The sequence below is a fragment of the Crotalus tigris genome, unplaced genomic scaffold (assembly GCF_016545835.1).
Source record: "Crotalus tigris isolate CLP2741 ecotype Arizona unplaced genomic scaffold, ASM1654583v1 scf7180000024419.1143555, whole genome shotgun sequence".
NCBI classification, from domain to species: domain Eukaryota; kingdom Metazoa; phylum Chordata; class Lepidosauria; order Squamata; family Viperidae; genus Crotalus; species Crotalus tigris.
Window position 1 is genome coordinate 867,819 of NW_024100585.1, and position 8,260 is coordinate 876,078.

Consider the following 8,260-nt stretch of genomic DNA (forward strand, 5'->3'; position numbering starts at 1 on the left):
TTTGAACCTGGTAATTTATGCCTTGAGTGAGAACTCTGGGTTAATTTGTTCAATGATCCATTTGTGAATTCTTGGCTATCTGTGGTATTCCTGGGAGTTTTTTCTAACATCAAACATGAAAATTATCAATTCTCTTTCTATTCCATTTCTTCACAGACCAACTTTTGCTTTCTTAGAATGTGACAGGGAAACCCACTGCACCATTTTCATTTCTGTACATATAAGACACCAAGGTATCTGATTCCCTTTTTCAAGGCATTTATGATTACTTTACTAAATGCTACTTTGTGGCATCTGCTTTTTTTTTTTTTTTTTTTTTACTGTTGATAGTTGATCCTAAAAGCAGATGCTGTCTAACACTTCAATATCTTTGTATCAGTTCTTAGGCTGTTTATTGTGCTTGTTAATTATTAGTTTGGTCTACTTTACATTTAAGGATAAACTCATTTTTTTCACTGTGCTTTCTGACTTTTATTACTAGGGTTTGCAGATTCTTTGCATTTTCTGCAATCAGAGTAGTGTCATCTGCATAGTATAGGTCACTAATGATTTCTCCTCCAATTTTAAAACACCTGAATCTTCTTGTAATTCAGATTCCCTCAAAATATATTTATGCTTTCATTTATAGTTTGAATAAGTAAGGGGAGAGTATAGAACTTTGTCTCATGTCTTTTCCAACCTAGAACCATACCATTTCACTATTTCTGTCCTTATTGAGGCTTCCTGACTTGTAAACTACCCAGAGCAACTTATTCAGTGAGATGGGTGGTGTATCAATTTGGTTAATAAATAAGTAAAATATAGCTTTGAATGAGAACAATGAGATGTTCTGGGATTCCCATTTTTAAAGCACATTCTACAGGTTGACATCATTGACACAATCAAAGGCCTTTCTATAATCAATAAATCACATACTGATTGCTTTTTGGCTTTTTGTGAATTAGGAATAATGTCTTTACGTTTTTGCCTTTTTCTAAAGCCAGATTGACTATCTGGCATCTCTTTTTCCCTGCAGCATTTTAAGTTTCATCGGATGATCCTAAGCACTATTTTGTTAGCACATGAAACTAAGGATATTGTACAATAATTTGCACACTGTGTTACATCTCTTTCTTTCTCTTTTTTTGGGGGGGGAGGATGTAGATTGACCTCTTTTAATCTATTGATCGCTGTGTCATTCTTCAGATTTGCTAATGTAGATTGATTAGAACCTTTGCTGATTCTTCTTCTGTGGATTACCATATTTCTCTGGATATTCCATCAGTTCCTGTAGCATTTGAACTTGGTAAAGATTGGATTGCTATTATAATGGTATCTTCTGGTTTCTAGAGGTTCTTGTAAATATGGAATATCTTCTAAGGCACCTTGAATGTTGATATCTCTTTGTTGTTAATTGCGAAGTCGTGTCCGACCCATCGCGACCCCATGGACAACGTTCCTCCAGGTCTTCCTGTCCTCTACCATCTTCTGGAGTCCATTTAAGTTCACACCTACTGCTTCAGTGACTCCATCCAGCCATCTCATTCTCTGTCGTCCCCTTCTTCTATTGCCCTCAATCTTTCCCAGCATTAGGCCCTTCTCCAGTGAGTCCTTCCTTCTCATTAGGTGGCCAAAGTATTTGAGTTTCAACTTCAGGATCTGGCCTTCTAAAGAGCAGTCGGGGTTGATCTCTTCTAGGACTGACCGGTTTGAACGCCTTGCAGTCCAAGGGACTCGCAGGAGTCTTCTCAAAGGCTTCAATTCTTTTGCGCTCAGCCTTTCTTATGGTCCAACTTTTCACAGCTCTACCATACAATATTTCAATATATTCCTTCAATCTTTCTTTGATTTTCTCTGAATCAGTTACTTGTCCATTGTTATCCCTTAGCATATTAATTCATAGTTGGAACCTCAGTCCGACTTCAGAGATCTTTTGGAAAACTTTCCTTATTTTTTTCTGTCTGTTTACAACTTCATATTTTTACAGACGTCACTGCAATGCTGTTTGTCTTTTCTCACAGCTCTCTGAAACTCTTTTTTAAGTTCCTTCCTGAGATTTTTGATTTTGGCTACTTTTTTCTTCTTGACAATTTCAAAGAACCATTTGTATTGAGATGGGTGGCTATTGAAACTAAATAGATAAAGAAAGTTCATTGTTTGTTCTGACATATTGCCAGATCATACTGTGGAAACTGATTGGCTTTCTTCTTCTACCTTAGCTTAATTTGGAGCTTGCACATGAACAGTTTGTAATCTGTAGTAAGCACCTGGCCATGTTTTTGATGCTATAACTGAGCTCATCTACATCCTTTTAGCAATAAAGTTGCCCATACTCTATATGAAGAAATCATTGGAGTAGTGTGAATTGATAATGGTTCTCCTGCTTCATTATGGTTTCCTAAACCATACAATCCAATTACATTTTCCTATTTAATGCTTTCAAACATTGGCATTCAAGTGTCCAGTTACAAGCAGCACATCTTGCTTGCATGTTCAGTTGAATTTCAGATTTGATCTAATCATAAAATTAATCACTTTTCTGCACTGTATTAGTAGCTGGAATATAAACTTGGATATTGTCATATTAAAGAACTATAATCTAATTAATATCATGTATTTATTGGTTGCATTGTAGCCAAGTTCTGTTCTTGCTATATCCTTCCTGACTATAAAAACAATATCACTCCTTGTCTGTTTTTCATGTCCTGAATAATAAAAAGTGCAATCTTCTGACTGAAAGTGTCTCATCTCATCCATCTCAATTCACTGATGTCTAAGATGTCAATTTGTAGTGGTTTCATTCCATTTTTCACTATATTAAGATTTTCCATGTTCATGCTTCTTACAGTCCATATTCCCATTGTAATTCTATCTTTCCAGCTTTGGATTTTCTTTTCCTTTGAGGCAACCCCATCAATTACAAGTCTTGACGTTTTTAATGTAACCACCATTTATACTTCAAAAGATCCTCAGTTCCTCCTCAGTAGCATGTTGATAAAACAAAGCATTAAGCAAACAAACAACCCTGGGAATATATACTTTTTATTAAGCAGGGAGTTCATCACAGAAGCTGCAACTCTCTCTTTGCATGGATTGATTTTACTATGTTCAGTCATTCAACATTTTAACAAGAGAGTACTAAAAACAAATGTGTGATTCACTGATGTACAGTCAGTGATTTCACCTCTCTCTTTCATCTAATGTATGTGCTACAAATGATTAAGAAATTACTATAGCCTTTTACATCTTCCACTGGGACTAATTTGCAGCCTGGTATGCTTTCTCTAGCATTAGCAAGTTTTTAGAAAGTTGATAATGTATTTGCTTCTTTCTTTCTCAAGCTTCTATGGCATTGCAATCAGTCAACTTTGATCAGTTTATGAAATGTGTGTTATAAGAAATAAACTGAATCCATTCTCTAAAAGGTCTCTAATGATATTGCACTAATCTCTGCTAATTATCTACCTTCTGGCAGTCAAATTAAAGAATGTTTAAGAAAAATTCTTCAAAACTGGCAATAATTTTATATAACAGTAACTTTTTTATGTTCCATATTTTGTGTTAGTGTGAAAAGTGGATCCTTGGTACATGTTTCTACTTGATGTCCTTTGCAGTGAACCCCTATCCTGTTTCTATTAGCATGAACTCATGCTCAGTTTTGCACAGGAAGGAAGAAAGGCAGGCAGGCAAGATGACCTGAAGCTTCTCTTTGGAGAGTCTATATCTCTTGACATTTTGCCAAGCAAGAAAAAGAAAAGCCTCTGACAAGCCACACAAGAAGCCCAACCAAATTCATAGCAACGATTTCTAATGATTCAGATGCAGACTTAATAAACTGAAGTCTTGAGGCTCAGCAGAAAACAATTGCATATAAATTATGGTCTAAATGAATAACAATGACTCCATTTAGTTTCTATGTGCCTAGCTAGGATTACTGTCTACATATGCAAGAAATTTTGCAGACATTTTACCATGCAGTCATAGGAACAGATACCCATGAGATACAATGGTATGGGAGATAGATTTTTCATGTGCAAATCAGTTTAAGATTGAGGGAAATCTTGAAAGGAAAATAAAGATATCATAGAATTAATATGAAGTGTCCAGATTGTGGTCCATGACACCTGTAATAGAAAAAAATCTGGAGAGATTTTGTACAATAAATTCATTCGAACTCAAGCTGAACTATCACTTAGCATGATGTATGAGCTAGATTCAGAGAACAAATAATAGACATAGTATGGCTTCTTCACATAAACCAATGAACCACATAATCTAATCAATCATATGTTTAGAAAATGGCTGGGTTATGTAAATATAGATCATACAATTAGTTTAGGTTTGTGTTACATAAACTCAGAAACTTGAATAATTCTATGTGCTCTGAAACTATAGTCACATTTCTCAAACCTGTGAGAAGAGTTACCTGAATACTCTTCTAGCATCCATTTCTTAAGACGTATCCGCATTTGCACCTCACCAAGCCAAAAACAAGCCCTGGTAACAATGTTTTTCAGTGAGTCCTCATGATGTTGCGTCCATATCACCTCCAGCCCATAACTGAGACAGGCTCAACCTGCCCTAAGCTGTATCTGTATTATAGTTTTTGCTTATTCCAATATCATCCAACCTCAAAGTATCTAAAATCAATTCAGATTGTATCATATATTATCATGGAAGGAAGTCAAAATACAAATATCATAGAATAGGATATAGATTGATGATAAGGACCAGAACAAGGCTGATTGCAATGCTACTTTCTGCTACTAATGTTGCCATTGCCTTCATGAGATCAGTCTCAGCTGCAGGACACTGAGGAATCTTTGCCAGACACAAGTCACTAAGAGGTAGGTCTGCAATCTGCACAATGACACATTCCACTTCTCTCTTGGGGTTTGCACAACTGTGCTTGAGTTGCTGACTCTGTCTTCTCTCACTGCACCATTTAATGCAAGCTCCCCTTGAGTGACACTGCTTCTGTTTCTCCTGCAATTTTGGCCTTTCTTTCTTTCCTCACAGAATCATCTTGGGGCCTTGCAACAAGGTCCACTACATCTAGCTTGGCTGCATTGTGATTCAGAAGAAGGTAGCAACACTGGGCAGAATCACAGAATCCCTTATTCACTGCTCAGAGGAGAGGCAAACACAGCTACTGAGGGAGATTTCTCCCAAATGTCAAGTAATGCCCACTTTGTGCAGCAGCTGAGAAAGGAGACCAACTGTTGGGTTTCCACATGGTAGCAGGTATAGGACCTGTGCCCATAACCAATATAACAATGCGGACTACAGCATGGATGGATAATTAGCCAAAGCATGCTGCCTTCCATCTCTTCTGTGCAATCAGTTGCTGGCATGTTGTATTTCCTTCCAATCAGCAAGCCACACATATGAAAACAGTTTGCATGGCATTTCTGCCATGGAGCCAGCAGATTCCATTTTGACTCTTCCACCATTAAATATCTGCACTGGAGCAAAACTGCTGAAAAGGCTTGACGTATCTCACAGATCAAAGTTAGATTCCTGATTCATCTATGCTGGGGACTTATGGCAGCATGAAGATATGGCCCTATGTGTCAGGCCCTACGAACCGAACAGTGGAATTACTTAAGAGTAGTTTCCTTCATGTATACACAGAACGTTGCAAAAGCAACTAAAGCAACTATTTGCATAACTACAAATATTTTCTGGGAAAAGCAAGGGAGTAGCCATATTAGCTCTCTTTCTGCCAACCAAACTTTCCAAACTCTGCTTCTTCTTTGCCCCCTGGAAAGCAGTCCCTCCTTTCTGGGAATCTAGACTGCATTCCACCACATGATCTATGTACCAGTACTCAAGGTTTAATAGTGTGTTATCTCCTCCCAAGATGATTCCCAAGAGCATCTGGAGATTATGGTAGAAGAGATACTCTTGAGCCAGGGCATTATAGCCTGCATAAACAACCCCTATTTGCTCAACTTTCATAGTAGCTTTACAGCAGAGGTGTCAAACTCAATTTCACTGAGGGCCGCATCAACACTGTGGTTGCCCTGGGGGGGTGGCCAGAGTGGGTGCAGTCTACTGGGTGGCCGTGGATGGAATGGGTGTGGCCTATTGGGTGGGCATAGCCGGCTTACATCATTCACGTCAAGGATGCCTGTGGGGGCCTGGGTAGGAGTGGGACAGATCTGAGGGTCTCTGGCAGAAGGAGGTGGGACCAGGGCAAGTGCCAAGGCATGGTCCACCGGACAAGTGCCAAGATGGCCACCACAAAATTGTACATTGGCTCCCGGCTCCAGGATGGCTTCGTGGGCCACATGAAACCATTTTGCGGGCCGCATCCGGCCCCCGGGCCTTGTGTTTGACATGTCTGCTTTACAGTACTGGGGGTAGCCTGCCCCATCGCAGCCACAGTGGCCATGCAGACATAAGGTGGGACAGAGCAGGCACATCTGGTGGGCTGGATCATGTGCCTCGCCCTCCCCCTCCCCCGGAGCCATCAATGCGCCTGCTGCTTGGAGAGCCAGCTCAGTGGTTGCAGAGGGCTGCAGAGCTCCAGTGTGTACCAGCTGAGGAGCTGGCGGGCTGCAGTTGCTGCCAGATACTGTTGGCCCCCATGCACTCGCCTCCTGTGCATGTGCCAGGGGGGCATCCAGCTGGGCGGGGCCAGGGTGGCAGGGACCGGTCCCTTGCTGTCGCTGGGGCAACCCAATGGGGCAAATCTGGACCCATCACGGGCCAGATCCTTGTGTTTGACATGCCTGCTCTATCCATACATAGAATAATTTGCTGGACAGTATCCTGCTATCAACTTTTATAATGTCATGTGCTATTGAATCCAAAGGAAACCATTAGGGTGCCTATACTGGTATTAGGGTAGTGCCTGTCAGTGTCATGTTTATTTCACTGAGTAGTACTACAGGAAGTACTACTACAAGGAAGAGCGTTGTGGCCTTCTCGTCTGCACATCTCCATCTGTAATCACCCATAAGTAAAATCTCACACTAGATTGCCATGGAGTGAATAGGCAAAAATTCTTGAGTGCCCTAATGCCAGGGAACAGCACTTTATTATTATTATTTTGATAGGTCTATCTGGCTAGGCAAATTCTTTGCCAGTCATTTCTGCATTTGTCCCTTGGAAGGGGTGGGCATGAAGTATTAGGACTGAGTGATGCTGGAGCCTGTGATTGTGAGGTTTTTATGTATCTGGGAGTGTTATTTCAGAGCTCTCTGGTTTTTTTTTTTTAATGCTCTCTGTGAGCTAGTAACAGTTATGGCACATAAAATGGATAGCTATATAACTCTCATAAACAAACAAATAAATAAATGCTCTTTAGAGAAGGGCTATCATCCATATAGGCAACTATTGCTAAGTAACAACACAGGTGCTGTGCAAACTTTGAGGAATGGATCCTCCTAGGCAAGGAAAAATGTGATTCAGCAGAAATGATACGTGCCCTAGTTGAAAGACATTCCTTAGCTTGCAAAAATCTTCTGCCAGCAGGAAATCCATCATCATTTGTGATTTAGGCTGCTGCACAATGTGTTAGAGATAAATGGAGAAACTTCCACCCCTTTGAAATAGGCCAAGTCAAGGAAACTGAGGCCTCTGGAACTTGTTTATAAGATACAGTGACAAGAAACAAAATCTTGAAAGCCTATCAGAATTCCCTTCTGGGTTCGAATGCCTTCTGGCAACTGCTTGCATGAGTCCCAGCAATTTTCTTGGCAAGATTTCATAGGGGTTTCCCAAGTGCCTAGTTCCTAGCTCTGAGAGTGCCTGGCCCAAGGACACCAAGATGCTTTTGTGTTTAAGGCACTAGAATTCAGCGTCCTGGTTTTTCAGGGAAAAAACTCCTTCCTGCTTTATCCCCCTCTTTACCCCAAGCCAAGTCAGAGGCTTGGCTGCATCTGTTTACCAGCAACAGCGGTAAGTTTCCCTACCACTAAAACTACCTCTCTTTTTTTTAAGATTTTCATTAAAACAGCAAAAGCGAATACAAACTAAATTCGTAAAAAGGAATAGAAAGAATAAAAGGTGCAAGAGAAAGCGGCTATATCCATGGGACAGAACAGATTCACTCCCCGCACCCACAAGAACAGCAACAACGCCTTTTTCCTCTCTGCCTTGCTAACAGGCCGTCGTTCCTTCCTCCGCCCACCGGTCCACGCCCCTCCCTCCGGCTCCACCCTCACCATCCCCTATAGCTCCGCCCCTCCCCAGCCTCGTGTAGGAAAGGTGGAGCTCGCGCATAAGGTCACAGCGGCCGTCACGTGAGGGGGGAAAGGGGGTGTGGTTTATA